Genomic DNA, 18350 nt, shown 5'->3' with positions numbered 1-18350 from the left:
CAGTTGTAGCCACCAAAAGGACGAGTTTACCCCCCTTTCAGAGTCTCCAACAGATTCGGCCACAATGGTTTTGGCTAATCGCACTGTCATTGCGTTAACCGCATTTCGTTTATTTGCCGCATTGCATTAAATGGCCAAATCAGCGGGTGGAAAACGGGTCCCAAAATGGCCGGGTGTTGGCATTTCAGAACGATAAGAATGCAGGAGGGTCCGGCGACCGGGGTACAATCTAATGCATTTTCCATCGCATATTTCATTATCAATTTGCATTGAAATCAATTTTGGTGCGCATCCCAAAATTATACGCGGTGAGCACTGAGCGGAATGTGGCCAATGGCCGAGAACCAATCGCATTTAGACGGTTTGCATAGTTTGTGGGCATCATTCGTGCAAAACTAAACATATTGAACAATGTTTGGCCTGCCTGAACTTCGGATGCATTTTAACTGATTAGATTGATCAAATGTTGGCCACTGAGGAGGGGCGAGGTCAATATGTGCACGATGACTGCAAACTGGGCTACGGCCACAGACCAGTTTCGTATTTTGAATGGGTCACTGAGTGATTGGTTAGGGGAAAGGGGGATTAACTTTTTATATAAAGATGCAAATACATTTGAAATAAATTAACCAGTTCCGAAAAGTGAATATAATGCTAAGAAATAATTTTTGTGTATTTATAAACCTACAAAACTAAAAGGCATTTATAGAAATGTATAAAACTCTTTTGAACTTACAGTTTGATATCTTATGGATCTGCAATGAAAGATAAAAATTTATAATTAGTATGTTTTGTTTAAACAAAAATTATTTACAAATAATAATGATTTAAAAGAACATGAACCTGACTAATTCATTTTGCTAGCTAAGATCGAACTTATAAAATAATATAAAAGAAAATATTGACAAAAGATAGATAATGTTGCTAGTAAAATGTTGGAAGATTTTAAGGATTGGTAGATTTTAAGTAAAAACTATATACATTCTTAATCACAATTCAAGATGTAATTTTTCCTTAAAACAATTTATCGATCAGTCTGCTTTCCGCTCTGCCTCTCTCTTTCCCTATAGCTCCCTGTCCCTCTGTCTGTATCTGTTACCATCTCTCTTTCTCTCTCTCTCTTTCTCCAGAGCTCCCTGTCCCTCTGTCTGTATCTGTTACATTCTCTCTTTCTCTCTCTCTCTCTCTCTCTCTATCTCTCTCTCTCTCTTTCTCCAGAGCTCCCTGTCCCTCTGTCTGTATCTGTTACCTTCTCTCTTTCTCTCTCTCTCACTCTCTCACTCCCTCTAACTCTCTTCAACTCTCTAGTTTTCGGTATGCCTATCTCTTCCTCTGTGTATCTCTTGAAATATGTATCTGTAACTCCACAGATCTCTATTTCGCTCTCACTTTCTCTTTTCTCTTGCCTCGGGAAGTATAAATATAGGCACTTCGTTCGCCGCGACCTCAGTCTGTCCTAGGGGTACCTAGTGTTTACATCGATAGTGATAGTGGCAGTGATCTGATAATTACCCTTCGACCGCTGACGTGTCATCTGGCCAATGGAATACATCTGGATATTCTATGCCAAGATTATCCTAATTGAAGTATTTGTAAATCTTACATATCATATGTATAACTTGTACATATCACCATCAAATTACAAATAATCTTTATACTCTTAAAAATACTTCCTGTGCATAAATATAGCCCTAAATTAATTATTCATATTATTCGATTCTTACCAAGCTCTTAAGACCAAATGACCGAATCGAAAAGTCCCCCTAACCCTGCTCCAGTTACCTACTTATGTACATCCTTTACCCATATGCGTGACACTCTCAACAACATACACTCACACACCATTCCAAAAACCCAACATACACACACAAATCAGGGTATACTTTGTACTATACACACACCCACAACCCTGGAATACTGACAATGGGCAAAATCTATAAAATATTGAATTGCAAATTGCGTATAAAGTCAAAAGAACATTTTTGCAATGTAAATTAACAGCCAACGAGAGAGAGAGCAAGAGGAATCAGAAATCAGAAATCGGAAAAAAGAGAGCAGAATATTGGAAGAGGAGGTACTTCAGTGTAAGAACAACTAGAATGGGAAGACCACAGTCATTTGATGCCATACCGCACACTCCCCTTCCCTGAATAGCTTTGCTATGAAATAATCCGCAACGACAAATATGCGCGCTGTTTTATGTATGTATGTGTATGTGTTGGCCATGTTCATTCACATGTGTGTGTGAGTGTGTTGACCAGTTGGTTAGCCAAGTATCGCACAAAGCCGTGTGCTGTGCAAGTATTTTGTATTTTTGGAGCCAGTTACCCAGACGCCAACAACAGCCACCGACAGCAGCAGCAGCAACAACAAAAGGCACTAACAGCCAGTGGCAATCCACACACATAAACCGGTCCAACGAAATTCCAGACAGTCGCCGTCGTCGTCGTCGTCGTCGCCAAAAGAGCAGCTTCAGCAACAGCTTCAACATCTCCCAGCCTCCGTTTCTCCCCCCCCCCCTGTTGGGGCCCTGACTTTGGGTCTTTGGGCCCGAAGACCCCCAAAGACATGAGCAACGGCAGCCGGCACAAAATGTCAAGCGAGTGAACGGTTTTCAGATAGTGGGAAAAGAAGTATCGATATAGGAAAAGCAACAGCAAATTTAATACACAGTTTGCAGTCTTTAATATATATATCATATATATAGAATAATATTGTTAAGAAAACTAAAGATAATTGCTATATTTGGTACATCAAACACTCAAACGATAATTGATACTAAAAATTAGGCTCAATACAAATTTAATTAAAAACGAAATATAAATTGAACTAAAGTCTTTTTTGACATGACTTTTTAATAAAAATATAAGTTTAATTAAGACCAATTTAAGTATTTATTTATTACCAAATCTCTGCTAATGCTTAACTCATTAATATTTCAAACAATACCATTAATAAGTTTTATTTGGCTAAAAGCTAGAAATACTGCATTTATAGACATGACTTTTTAAATAAAGTAAAGGACCATATAATAATATGTAATAATAATAATATAATATAATAATTTTAAATAAAATAAAATGTCCTATGTATATATTTATTTGTTTACTAAATAAATATTTTAGCTAAGTAAGTAGTAGTAGTAGTAATCTTATAAACATAAACATTATTTGCTAACATTTTGGCTTTAAAATTGAACAAAAACTAATAGTGAAATCTAGTAATAAATTAATTAAAAGATAAAATCTATTCCAATTGGGGTTTCTTCCTTTTTCGCACAGTGTGAAAATGCAATGGTGCAAAAAATCACAGAAGAGAAAAAGATCCCAACCAGAGACAACTCGTCAAGTTACATAGATTAGAAACCAGCAGCATAAAAAAAGAACTAAAACAGCGATAAGAAAAGGGAATAACATTGGCTTAGAAAAGAAACCTCTCCCTTTTGATCAAGAATCCCAAATTCTTAAATATATCCTTCGTAATGGCAGAGTTTATTAAATGTTTCGTCATGGTCTTTATCTAAATCTTCAATTACTATACCAAATCATATATCAATATCCTTAATGGATCTTTCATGGAATGTGGAAGTATTTTCCACAAAGGCAAAGAAAAAAAATTAATAAAAGCCGACATACGCAGGCAAGTACGCTTACTAACACACTCACATAATACACACATACATATATCAGTTATATAATCACGGTTTTTTTTTTCTCTTTTTCCTCAAAGCCGGCGACAACTCCAAACGAATGGCGACGGGCAAATTTGTTGTAATCAATATGAACTGGCGTCTGGCGGCTGCCTCAGATAACTCCACACACACACACAGGCCATAAACGGAGTGTGTATATGTGTGTGTGCGAAAAACAGATTTGTGAAAAATGCGGAAAATGGCAAAGAAATGAAATCGATGGATCCACAATCCACAGCAGGAACCATTGCGTTATATTGCAAAATATAAGTGTATGTTACCTTGGAGGCAAGTCAAAGGGAAAGAGAGGTGTGGCACATACCATCTTGTGATTTCAATGTGTGTCTGTGTGTGTTGTGAGTGTGTGTGTGTGTGTTACATGCGTCAGCCATTATGATAAATCGCACCTTTTATTGCAGCATCAGCGCCTTGGTAACTGATTCACAAAAAAAGGGTAGCCTGAGGCTGGGATTCAGTTTTAGTTGGTTTCGTGTTGGATTCTGGCCAAATCGTTAAGAAATTAGAGGAAAAAAACCGATACCAAGCAGATAACATAAAAAAATATAAGTCCCTAATGATGACCGATTTGATATTAATTAACTGTATAGAAAACGCGAATTAAATGTTCCAAAGATATTAGGGAGAGTTCTGTGATTTTGATTTAAATTATTACAGCATAAACGAATATCTAAAATTATTAAGAAATTAAAATTAAATTCCCTTACTTCATTAAGACATAATCTAGCTCTAAGTTTATATTTCTTACTAGAGCAAAACATGTTTGCTTTAAGTTCAAAAAATTCTTTGTGAAATATCTTTATTTTTCTTGCTGAAGAGCTTAAGCTGCCAAAGAAAGATGTGTAGAGTGAAGGGTGTTGTGTGAGCGTGACATCATTCAACGATTACAACGACATTGTCGCTTTTCCTCAACCTCGGTGGCAGCAGCTTCTTCTTTTTCTTTTTAGCTGACTTATATCTGGTAAGCTATATACCTCTCCCCCCATACCCATACTCATAACCCATCCTCACAGCTTTTCTGTGTGCGTTGCTGCAATTACGAATACATATTTTTGATAGACTTGCTTAAGTCAAGCAAAAAAATGTGATAAACGACCAGCTAAAAGGAGGAAAAGTGTGTGCGGGGATTGTATACAGCAAGTGGAGCAATTTTTATAACACAAACCCACATAACATATATATATACTTAAAATCCTCCAGGGAAAATAGCGCAAACAAAAACAAAATGACACTGAAGCGAGGTACTTGCAAAGGAAATCCAAGGGGAAATATTCGAAAAGTGGTTTGAAAGAGAGCCCGAGGGTTGAAGGGAAAGAGATCACTTGACTTGGGATCTATTTTATGTTCGCTTGAGTTCATTATATATCTTTAGCTGATAAGTTATATGGTTTTGTCTTAAAGCACTTGAAAATTTGAGGGGAGATACTTTTGTTTGCTTTCTCAATAATTCATAATTAGGATTGTTAAGAAACCTCAAGAAACAACAAACTTGAAATTCAAATTTTTATAATAATATTTCATACGACATTTTCCATCACGTATTTCAAGACAGAGTTAAAAATGCATTTCCCTTTGAATTTGTAACAATATTTTTGGGGCAACTTTGTTGACTTTGGAACATGTGAGAATTTGAAAGTTTTTGGCAGCGAACCGCTCCCTGATGCATGACCAACCAGTACCACCCACAACCACCTCCCACCTCCCCCTCAAAATCAACTCCATCGAACTGAATTCCGTGCATCTCTCCCGCCTGCCTCCCATCAATATGTTACCTCAAAATGTTTTTGCTGTCGCATTGCCCCATTAAACATTCATCATTTTCCATGGCCATTCGTCATCAGTGCGTGGAAAAGTTAACGCCAAGAGAAGTTTGTGGGAAAATGGGGAAGTGCAGTAAAAACAAAACTATAAAAAGGAACGCCACATCGGTCAGCAGACCAGCACAGACACAGTCCACAGGAAAATAGCGAAAAACTCTCAGTACGCTGACACACTCGGCACAAATCCACAAACATTTATCGAAATATTTCACACGCATCCGAGCCGAAGAGATGTGTGGTAACAACAGCACAACAAAAACAACAACGACAAAAAAACAACAATAAACCACAAAAAAATACAAAGCCACGCAGACCTTTCAGGGCTTTAACACCCTTTTCTCGACTTACTAACATTTACAATGTTCAAACTGGTTGTCAGTTTGGCAAAAATGTAAAGAAATAATTAAGTTCAACAACTATTTCTTTTGCAAATATTTTACAAAGCCAACAAGCTGTATGAATTAAACTTTGGAAACATTTACAAGTTTATTTGTAATGAGTAAGGCTAAGAAAAATATATGAAATTTAATAATACTTGGGTATAATATAGAAACAATGTTTTTTTCTTGCAATTCAAAGGAAATATTTGGCACATTTTTATTGAAGGAATGTTTATGACTGGTAAGCTTGAAGTTTAACTCACTTCCTTCGGATTTTCTCAATTTTTCTATGAATTTTTGATAGCTAAAACAAATAGTTCTGAAAAAATAAATACACTTAAAGCGTTTTTTCCATAAACTTTATATACAAATTAAAAATGCATATCTTTCGAACAACATTTTTTTTTTAATTTAAAATTGTAATACCACTTTTCTGTTTTCGATTTCAAAAAGTTCAAGGGTATAAAAATAAGAGCAAAAGCACCATTTAAAGAAAATACAAACAGATACAGTGTACATTGAAAATCCGCAGCTGAGAACTGTAGAGTGAATTGAAGTGAAAGCCACAGACTGCACTTGGAAAAACCCTTCAATCCGAGAGCTGCATTTGGAGAAGAGAGAGAGAGAGAGAGAAATGTGGATTCCCAGAGTCAAGCTGTAAACTTATAGACAGACACCTGCGAATAAGGTCAATAGAATTACGAAAGAAATGGGGTAAGGTAAAAAACACGATAGTGCCAAAGTAAACCCAACAAAAATACATCGGTCCAATGTCACACCAAGAAATTGTTGCTCTTTTTTTTTGTTTGTACGATGCCGGTATTTTATTTGCTCTTGCGGTTAGCACTAACCAACCAACCAACCGACCAGCATCAGCATCAACAGAAATCAAAGCTCCACTTTTGCCTGACCCATTCATTACCATAAAAAGTGTGGAGCCAAAGAGATTTATAGGGGCCGAGGGGGTAAAACTGGTTTTATCATCAATGCAGAACAAGAATATTCATTGGGATCTCCGAGGGGGACAGCGAAAGTGGTGCCATAGAAAGTTGACTCGACTTCAAGACACTTTTTTTTTTGCTCAGTTGCGGGACTTGCCAGCAAAATCACGCAAGCGGAGAACTTTTTAATTAGACACTAAACTGCAACTGTCACGGGACCCTTTTTGGGGTCTTTTCTTGGCTTAGAGACAGACAGAGGGAGAGAACACAGCACTCATTATCCTGCTGATTAATAAGCAAAGTACTGAAAGGTAGAGACTTTGACAGGACAAGGAGTAATTCAGAATTTTCAAGGAGCTTGCCACCAGCTTCTCTTCTTACGAAAAACTCAAAAAAACCAATAGTAAATATATCCCATTCCATTCATACTTTGGCAAGCAAATTGCACATAATAATCGTTTGAGATTTATGGACATTAAAGAAGATCTTGAATAATTTGTAGATTCATTATTGAGCTAAAGTCCAAGGAAAGGTTCAGATTGCCGTAAAACTTTATACTATTCCTTTTACTATAAAATATCAAAGCACTGACACACTAGTAACTGGTAATCCTGCTCAGCTTTAAGATCTATTTCCTATCAAGAGAATTAAAGAAACTAATACCTTAACATATTTCCCATTACTTCTAATATCTTTCCTTAAAGAAACCCCTTTTTATTTCAGAGTATTTTCCCTTTCGGCATTGTCCCGGAAAAATACCACCTGTCACGCTCTAAACGATCAAGTGACTGACTGACAGTTGGCTAACTGGAGCAAGTCGGTGACTGAAAAATGCCCGCCAGGCAGGGAATAAGAATCCAGAGAATAAAAAAAAAAACAACAAAAAAAAACTGTTTGAAAAGTGCAAAAAGTGCTGAGCCCAAGATGAAAATTTTAACAACATTTAGCTGAGCAGGCACAAAGTAAAGTTGGCAGGCGGCAAGGACTTGCTAAAAAGGCTAGCAAGAGGAGCCACGTTGCCGGACGAAGACTCGGAGCTGACTGAATGGGATCAAACAATTCGCTAGTTTACACCTTGGACTCATTTAATTATATTCATTGTACCAGTTCAAGTCTCTCATTAGTCAGCCCCTCATTACGCCACCCCATTTTGCCGCCATCTGTCTCTTCATCCTTGCTCCCTGCTCTTGGCCATAACAACAACAAGTTGGCAAAGTTTTGTGAAATTTTCTTGAACAAGTGACCCATAAGTTGGGCCAAGGCAAATGTAAAGGCAAAGGCAGCCCAACAAGTCAGTTTGTCTACCCCATAAGGAACCCAAGCTATTTCCCAACACCTCCTGCGATCCTTCGAGTCCTTCGCCTCGCTGCCTAATGAATATGCTGCCCTAGGGCCAAGTCTCGGGCGTCTCGGCAACGTTTACTTAGCAAACTCAAACGGTGTTGGCGTATCCGTGGCTCTAATTGCTTTGTTAGACACCGTTGGGGCAAAATATGATGGTGTTGGATGGAGTTGGGAGTTGGGAGCGACGGGAGTCGCTTGGCAAAGTTTCCTTGCCACAGAAGATGCACGATGCATGTGAGTCTTTAATTTAATCAGTGCTAAGATATGATATCTTTTACTAAATAATTAAATTACCACAAGGTTACTTACACAAGACTTGGTTGCGAAGCAGTGCTAGACATATACAAGTCGAGACTGGTAATAAACTATTTATATTTAAAGGATATTTAAACCCATCCTAAAAATACCTAAGATAAATCTCAAACAATTAAGTAACTTAACTAACCCATATATTTCCTCCCAGTTCTAGTTAAAATTTAAAGACTCTCCTTAACTCTGCGGTCACGAACTTAGATCAAAACTTGTCAATCAACCCTCGAAGGAGGAGGGATGGCATGGGATGGAACAAGCTGGGCTCCCATTCATCCGGCCGGACTCGCACAAGTCTGTGCCCTCGAGCCTGGCAATTATAAATACTCTTCTCCTCTGCTGCGTTGGCGTTTAACAGGAAAACATCACAGGACATTTCACTAATCTGCAGGACAGCAGCAAGTCCATGTCAACAGCGAAGGAAAGTTGTCGAGCGAACGGAACTCAGAGCAGGTCACTGTTGCGCCCCGGGCAATCAAACTTCGACTTCATTTGACAACTTTAATGGAGTCCGAGGCGAAGCAGCAGTTTGGAAAAGTTGCTTATTGCATTACCGCTGACCGTTGGCTAAACTTTGTATTACATAACTACTATGTTGGCTTAACATTTTCCACCCCCCCGGTCATATCCCCCACTTGCTTCTCCCCCAATTCCCATTGGGCGCTTTCCCCCCACGGCAAGGCCACATTGTCACTCATAAATGTTAAACAAATTGTGTGAACACAGAGCCCTTGGTGGAAGACACACACACATGGTGAATACCCTTGTTCTGGGGAAAAGCTTTAGGGGTTCTTTGTAATGTAAAAATAATAAATTAAATTAAGATGAAAATGATTGAGAAAATATACAGATTTTCATGTAATTTATACTACGTTTATGAGCATTGAATTGAATTTTAATTTACTTTTGATATTTAATTAAGTTTTTGTTTTGACTAAATCTATTGAAGCTCTTACTATTATTCTTACCATTATTTAATTTTACTGATTTCTGTAACCTAAAATGTAGATTATAGATTGTAGATTGTTAATATACAATTTAAGTTGCAGGACTCAATAGCATTTAATAATTATCTGAATTATTTACTCATTGCTCTAGTATTAAAAAAAAAAATCCTTAAGATCAAAGCTGGACTTTCAGATTCCCTTCCATATTTTGATAACCTTTTCATGTATAATTTTCGTGTTTTTTTGTATTAGTAAAAAACTTGTAAAGGCATTGCATGTGTGTCACCACTTCAACCACCCACCCACCCACAGCTTTTCCCGAGCGAGGCGACCGACTGATGCGACATGTTGGCTTACCGCTAATTGTAAGTGAAATTAGCGGTTTTTGTTGTTGCTAATGAAAATTGTTTGAGCCCAGAACTTTGCGTCATTTGCGGGGAGCGGACTTTTTGAGTGTTTGCAAAAAGTTTTCCCCAAGAGACCAGCTTGGAAAATGGATGCAGTGAGCGTTTAATCGGATCTCGTGTAAATCCAATCAAAGTTTGACTCACGTTATGCGCATAATTAAAAATTACTTTACTTTGCTCCGTTTTCATTACGGTCTTTCTCTTAGCCTTCCCCTTTTGCCAAATTCCTTACTTTTCTTTTTGTATTTCCCGGCCATGTCGCCATATGTCCAAGCCACTCCCCGACACAACGCCCCCGATTTTCCAACGTTTTCGCTCCACGTCTCGTAACATCTTCGACGAGAAGTGAAATTAATGGCTTTTCTATTATTTTGCACAAAGTTTCGAAGCGCATTTGACGTTGATTGCATTTTTTGTGCTCTCGAAGGACGAACATTATGTGGGCGGTTGGGGGGTTTTTTCGTTAGGTAGGATTACCGAGGGGTGCAGTTCCCAAATGGCTTCCAGCAGCGGAATCACAGCTGCTGGCAAGCTTGATTAAAAATTTAGTGAGTCTGCGGAGCGTATTAGTGAGTATCTGTGTGATGCCAAAGCCGGGCAATTTGCCTGTTTCCTTCCATCCATGGATACCCATTAACTGGCGGATTTTTAAGGCGACAGACATTGTGGGAGTGAGCAAGTGGCGGCGGATTGGTGGCCAGAAAATCGAGCAACTCCCCCCCCCACCACCTGGCATGGTCCATCATAGCCACATATGTTCCGGCGACTGTCTCTAGTTTATGGTTTGATTTATGTGCTCCAAGGTGCGGAGGATCATAAATTCAGATAAGAAATTCTTCAAATTGCTTTTGGCACAATTGCACTGCAGCCAAGGTAGAGGGAAAAAGGATGTGGCAAGAATTGAGAGAGTGTACCCAGGTGTGATTCGAAAAATATATGTTTCTTGGAGTATAATTTTCGAAATTGCAGTATATATAAATTCACCTAAAATATCTAAAAGCTATGAGTAAAAATCAGATATTGAAGGTTTATTATATTCAACCTATTTCGAATTGTCCAATTTCAATACGTTTACGTAATATACGTATACTTAATATTACATATATGGTATACATATTATTTGAAAACATTTAAATAAAACCCCCAAGAAATTGCCAATCTTAGGAGCTATTAACATACTTCCTGACCATCATTAAAATTCCAACTACGGTTATCATCTGGATCTCAAAGTTGGCTTGTTGTGCTTGGCCATTATGCAGACTGCAACTTTGTTTTATCAACTTCGTTCATCGAGTTCCATATCTGATCTTTCCAGCCTATTCAAAATAAGGAGCTGGTTTCTAAGCATTTGGGAAGGGGTTCGCTGCAGACCAGACACACTTTCAGGCGAGAGGATAAAAGGAGAGCAAAGCGTTAAGTTGCACAAAATGAACTTCCTTCCTGAGTTGCCTTCCTGTCGCGGCTGAATGGCCGACATCCCCGAAAACGAAAAACCTCTCCCCCTCCCCACCGCTCATCGACCATCCCTTTTTCTATATATCGACACGCCCCCTTCTAAGCGTAACCGCCCACTTGGCTGGTAAAAGTTTTTCGGAGGCAATCCCAGACGGTCGAGAACCTCTACGCGTAAAAAGGACCAACTAAATGTGAAGCCAGGAAAACTTTAAGCTCATTTTATCCTTATACATATATAGGAGATGTCCGTCTCGACGCCATCGAACAATACGAATGGCTGGAGCGGGTTTGCGGCCCAGACAGGATTCCCCTGGCCGGGCCAACGGACCAGGCCAAAAACAACCAAACCAGTTAATTTCCAAATTGTGAACAGAACCAAAAAGTGCGACAGACCCCTGGAGAGAGAGTGAGTGCTGTATGGGTAATGGGTGAACTATGCATGAGGTGGACTTTTGGGTTGTGGAAGCGAAATGATTGCACTAGAGATGGTTTGTGCAGAAGTGGTGACCTTAAAACAAGCAATTTGAATAATATTATATTAAAAATAAATTCAAATTAATTCATATCTAATCATAAAATCATATAATGTTTTATGAAATCATAAAAAATCTTATAAAAATCTTATTAAATTATATCCCATCATATTAAATCATATAAAATCATATGAAATCACAAAAAATCAAATTAATTTAAAACAAGTGGGGTTCAAAAATATTTTATAAGTCTAATTGTAAAATTTAAGAGTTAAATAACGAGATGAAAACTAAACATATAAATTTTTTCATTGCCTTCACCAAGAAACTAATTATTTTCTTAGCTGAGATTTACAATTTCTTAAATTCAATTAAAAAATAACGTAATTTATGATATCTTGATGTGTTTTTTGTTAAATCTTTAAATGTAACCCCTATAAAAAAACACTCCTTCGTGATGTAAAGGTCTGCTGTCCATGACCTGGTTCCCCTCACGATCCCATCTTTAGGTCCGGACAATGGTTCGGCTTGATTTGCTACGCCACAACTAGTTCAAAACTATACAACGCGGCTGCACCACAGCACCACAGCACTGTATCCACTACGCTGGCAAATGGCTCGGGAGCAGACCGGGTCTGGTTTTTGGGCTTGGAATCGCAACCGGAGGCAGCATCGGAGTCGGGAGCCAGAAGGGGGAAGAAAAACTAAGCATTGAAGCACTAAAACTGAATTGTGTAGGCCGAGAACAACAACAACAGCAGCTGGCACACCAAAACCGATGGACTGGTCAGAGCCAGAGTCCAAGTCGCTGATAGTCTGAGAGTTTGAGTTGGAGTCAGTGTGCTCTAGCGTCATCATTGCCAGAGCATAAAACTTGTTTCTGTCTAAACATGGAACCAGCTAGGGGCACCCAACTCCCCATGGCCCACAGCCACACCCCACCGCAACCCCTCAACGCCTCCAGTTCAGGCCCGGTTGCAAGCCAGTCTGAAATATCTTCCGGCTTTGCAAAGGCAGCAAGAACAACAGCAACAACGACGGCAGCAGTTTGGACGCAGTTCCGTCGACGGCTTGGGCAAGTTTTCCATTGTTAAAAGGTTTCCCAAAAAAAACGTCGCGTTGCCGCCGGTTTTCCAGCTCACGCTCCACCCGGTTGCAGCGGGCAACGGAGACAACAACATCTACACTATACAACATTTTCGCCATTGTTTGGGTAGGGCCAGCATTAATATTGTGATTTGAAAATTACGAAATTCTCCAGTGGCGGATAAAATTGAAGTTAGCCGGGAAATATGGCGGCGGTCTCAGCGGCTGCTGTTGCTGCTGCTGCTGTCGCTGATGTTGCTGCTGCTGTTGCTGCTGCTGTTGTTCCTGATCGATTGTTGTTGTCATTTGCCGCTGAATCTGCGATAAATTTTATTTGAAAAAGTCTGAACAAAGGGGTTAAATGCGGGCTGAATGAGATTTGGAATGTACACCACGAATTTTATAACAAAAGACGAGTGCTTTTAATTGTTATAAATTGTTATATATTGTATTTTAATGTTTATTTTCAAATGATTATAATCATAGTTGTACAAGTATTTACAGTACATACAAAACGTTTTCGGTTGGTTGGGTCAATGGAATAATCATGTTGTTTTAAGGTATTAATTTCGATTATATTTTGCATCAGATATTAAGTTTTAAACACTTAAATAGCTGACTGTTTCTATATAAATTATAAAATATAAAAGAATCCTTAAAGCTTTTAAAGAAACATTCCTTTTTTCATCATTTTATCTTCCAATCAAAACATAATTAAGAAATGTATACTAACACAAACATCAGCTACATAATCACCTTTGCTTGCCAAACTATAGATAGATGTAATCCCCAACAACTCAAACAGCTCGTTAGGTAAATTAACGAAAGATTGAACTCTCTGAGGAATTCGGATGGGTAAAGTTCATTGCCATGGGATCGTTGGAAGTCTTAAATTAGGTTTATGGTCCATTAAAAGATCATCAGGCGAGAGAGCAAGCGGAGATGAATCAATTTTTGGCAATGGCTCAAATCAAATTTGCGAAATGCTCTCGAATTTGGGTTACACTGCGACCTCACCAGGTGCTAACCCAAAAGCCCACTTACCCGCTTGACTTGCTCCGGGAACCGAGAACCGGGGCCTGGGCCCGGACTCTGTACACCCAATCCCGTACTCGACAGACAGCCGGAGCAATTCATAATTAACATAATTGAGGCAACCGCCTTTGGATGTTTTTGTGCTTTGATGAGCAGAAAGCGATTCCCCAGAAGGGGGACGAGGGGCGGCGATGGATGACGACCCATAAAAATACAAGAGGCACCAAAGCGTTGGGTTGGGTAAAGGGGTAAAGCTGGCAGTAACCAAGGTACTACCTACATACCTATCTACCTTCCTTCTACCATGGCAGGTGGTGCTGGGGATGTGAAAACGAAACAATATGTAATTTCTACGCAAAAATGTTTTCTCATGGCCCGCCGCCTACCAGCAAAGGGGCGTGACACAACAGCAACAGCAACAACAACAACAACAAAAACAACAAACAACAATAAGGTGAGAGGAGCAACAAGAATAACCTGTGTACAAGAATGGCAGCAGAAAATTGACGTTGACGTACTCTCAGTATCTACAGTATGGAGTGGGGAAATGGTCTCTAGGAAAATGCTGTCAATAAAGTGATTTCAATAGAATAAAAAAATATTCAGTTCTTTGCAGATTTAAATGAATAAAACCTGAATATTCTTGGAAATGTATTTTTAGCTTTAGTTACAGAGAATGCATTTTCTAAGAACATAAAGAATCTCTAAGGTGTGCGAGGTTTTTAGAATGAATTGGTTTTAGGTTGGCTTAAAGTATGACAAAATGTTATTTGAACTCCATTTCGGAATTATTATTTGGAGCATGAATAACACTTTTAATTAGAACGTGTAAATGAGTAAATCATTCCTTCCTTGATTTTGGGATTAAATTTGAAACCACTCCTAGCAAAGAATATACTTTAATATATATGGTTTAAATTTAATTTCTCCAAAGAATTTTGAAGGTGTTTTTGGTAAACTGCTTATTTTATATTCGTGGCTTTTGACATCAGTAAACTTAATTGTTTTTTCGCTAAAGATTTTAGACCAGCTTCCTGATCATTTTATACATTTTTCGGTAATTAGATTTAAGTAGAGTTTCAAAGAAAGCTTGGTAAATGTTCGTTGATTAAATTAATAAGTGTTCCTTATTATCTCTGCGTTTATTGTTGATTTTATTACCGGATAATTAGTATGTAATTAACGGTTCCCTTCGATATAATTTGATAAAAAATTCAGAACTCGAAATGACCTTGTTCCCACTTATCCAGTGCTCCCTGTACACTTCCACGTTAACTTACCCGCTGTATTGTTGATTCTGCTGCTGTCTCCTTCACTTCACCCGTTTTCAGAAGAGAAAGAATTTCGCTAGTGACCCGGGCTTGGCCGGCTGCGACGAGCGGCGTTTATGGCCTCCACCGGCTGATGACGCTGGAATGTGGCCACCAAGGCTCTGCTGATGCCGCAGTTGCGTTCTGTTTGGTTTGGTTATGTTTTGTTTTTTTATCTTTCGTCGAACTCTTCTTGCCGTCCTCCAAATGCCGGCTTTTAACTCTTTTTTTTTTGGCTTTTTGGCTTTGCTTTTTTACTTTGGCTTTTGCTGTGCTGACGACAAAACTGATGGCAATTTGTTGTTGTTATTTACTCTTCTTCGACTTTACACCTCGCAAAAGTGCCGTTATTCAATGACGACACACACATACACAGGTTGAGAGGAAGAGAGAGAGAGAGAGGGTGAACACACGGGCTACAATATATTTCAATCATTCACAATATTTTTATATTTTTGTATTTATTTGGTATTGTATTTTTCGCATTTATGCACGAATTATCTCACGGTCAACTGGTTTGTTGGTTTAATTTTTTCTTTCTCTTTTGATTATTTTTTATTGTCTCGAATTTCGAATTGATGGAAATGCAAATAAACGCGCAATAAGACGAGAACATTTTCCGGCCCAAAAAGAGGCTGAAAAGAAAATGCAAAACGGCACGCGACGCACGTACTTAATTACTGGATAAAACTCTCTGTGTGCCAGCGGCAACTACAACAACAACAAAGACTGGCAATTCAATGTCAATATGAGCCTCGACTCGCCGCCACCCACACACACACACACGCAAGAGTCAAATGGACAAATTGAATTTCGGCTTGCAATTTACGCTTTTAATTAAATCATTAAAAAGGGGGCACAAAGATTACGATTACGCCATTTACACACACTACAGTCAATTGATGCAGGCAAGTGTAGCGTGTGTGTGTGTGCTTTGCGGCTAAAAAATGCAATTACAGGCAAGCCAAATTATATATTTGTAATTGTTTGCAATTGAACTGCTTTTAAAATTGAATAGCAATTAAATTGTTGCTTCGCAAACAATCAAAACAAACAAAAACAAACGCACACAGTTGGCCGAAAAAAAACCAGACGGACCACTACACACAGTCACAAAAACGTTCACACACACATGGTCGCTGCTGCGCCGACGCGACCGCGCTGCAGAACCTCTCTCTTCCTCTTCCTCTTCCTCCTGCCGCTACTTCCCGTTCTCTTCAACCTGTGTGTTGTTTACCTGTGGCTAGGCTAGCTGTTGCTTTTTAAGCATAATTTCATTCACACACGGCCTTTGTTGGCACGGAATTAGCCGCGGCGGGCTGTAATTCTGTAATTAAACAATGCGGTATTTCGAAACACACGCTGAGAACGCGCAACGTACACACAAACACAGACGAAAGCGCGCCCTTCCCGCACACACACACGCAAACAATGCGGCAATCCGCCGACGCAACTTTGACCCGCCGACACTAACTTTGACCCGGCGACACGGCGACGTCCGCACACCACAATCGAAGAAAAAAACTGAACCGTTAGAGCTCTGAAGCACTTGTTGCGTTCCCAGCTGTTTTGACCAGGGCTGTTGAGTATACAATATATTACAATATATCGATATTTTTAAATATCGATATTGGGATATATATTTGTTTATTATATTGTGTTATTAATAATGACGGTATCAATGTTTTGAAAAACCTGCTGTAATTTAAAATTAAACATCTTAAACCTTTAGATAAAAATTAATACGTTTATAGATGCATGGGGAAGATTTCTTTTGTTTTTAGGCTTAGTGTGTTTTTTAGCAAATTTTTGCTTCGAAGAAAGCTGATGCTGGGTGGCAGCACTGGTAGTAAAGCACTTGTTGCGTTCCCAGCTGTTTTGAACGGTGCTGCCAGTAATAACGTTTTCGCGGCATCTGGACAAACTTAAACGCCTAAAACCATCATGACCGCGCAGTCTGGCAATGCTTATGCAGGCAGAAAGCGCCACCTGAACGACTGTAGACGGAACTATTAAATATAAGGTTTGTGTCTTTGGAAAATAGGTTTTCAATAATTCTTATATTATAGTATTCTTTTACTTAGTTCAAATTTTTTAATTGAAAAGGTTTAAAAGTACAGCGAAGCCGTTTCTAAGAAACTGATACGATCATATCCAAACAATTTGTTTTTTTTTTATTTAAAAATAAAAAATTTTTTGTTTTTTTCTGAGCTGAATTTATTATTGTACGTTACTGCAGTGTAGCAACTTATACAATAGTGAGCTAAAAACACAAAGAATATGATAAACATAATCAAATTCTTTTCAATCATATTAAGAGGTAACTTTTCTAATATACACTCCAGATACCAAGTTCTCATCAATTTAAGTTGTATTTCATTCCTGCAGGACATTATCAAAGCTTCTGAAGGAATTTGTTACATTCTAACTAATATTGTATTATTATATCTTAAATTGATATAAAGCCTTAAAACCAAGGCAAAGTATAAATCAGGAATATTAAAAAATTTATATTGCGAAGTTAATTTTCTGTATATATTTTTGTGCCTACAAGATAAAAAATAAAATAAAACAAAGCCAACTACAGGCTTTAAGTAATCATTATCATATAATATCAATAAACAAAACTATATTTAGTATCCAGAAGCTTAACCGTCCCGTTTGCTAGTTAATTATTTAATTATTTTGAATCGAATACGTTCCAAATCCTAAATAACGCTTAAATTCTGCTTAAGCGCCTCTCAAAAGCCCCCTAAATATGGCCAAATAATGCCCAAATACAATAATATCTCTATAATATCTGGAATTTTGTAATATCGTTGAAATCTCGTTGACTCCCAAAAAAGAGCCCACAAATTTACTTTGCTTAACATGTTTTTAATTTAAATAATATTTCAACAATGTCTTCTTTAAGTTATTAAAACAAAATAATGACTTTAAATATACCTTAAACTATTTTTAATAAAATAAAATGCAACTGAATTTTTTGGCTGTATTTTTATAGCATTTGTTTAATTTAATTTTTTTCCCCATCCAATGTCCTTATTAGTTCGTTCTAAAAATGTATTAAATAATTATGTGAAGTCAATAGTGCTTAAACCGATAAGAATGTCGGTAATGGGGGAATTATGAAC

At 38.1% G+C, this 18350-nt stretch overlaps 1 long non-coding RNA gene across 1 annotated transcript; it reads right to left on the bottom strand.

Moving 5' to 3' along the window:
• Positions 1–724: 724 nt before the first annotated feature.
• LOC147643904 (uncharacterized) lies at positions 725–16949 on the bottom strand. Its single transcript, XR_015271438.1, has 3 exons — positions 16454–16949; positions 15187–15502; positions 725–755 (listed from the first exon to the last, which is right to left on the bottom strand). It is a non-coding gene; the product is annotated as an uncharacterized LOC147643904 (long non-coding RNA).
• Positions 16950–18350: the final 1401 nt, after the last annotated feature.

The sequence above is a fragment of the Drosophila serrata genome, unplaced genomic scaffold (genome assembly GCF_035046125.1).
Source record: "Drosophila serrata isolate PLE 108 unplaced genomic scaffold, ASM3504612v1 contig_241, whole genome shotgun sequence".
Classification (NCBI taxonomy): domain Eukaryota; kingdom Metazoa; phylum Arthropoda; class Insecta; order Diptera; family Drosophilidae; genus Drosophila; species Drosophila serrata.
Note: the sequence above shows the minus strand (reverse complement) of the source record. Positions and strands in the feature narration are given on the sequence as shown.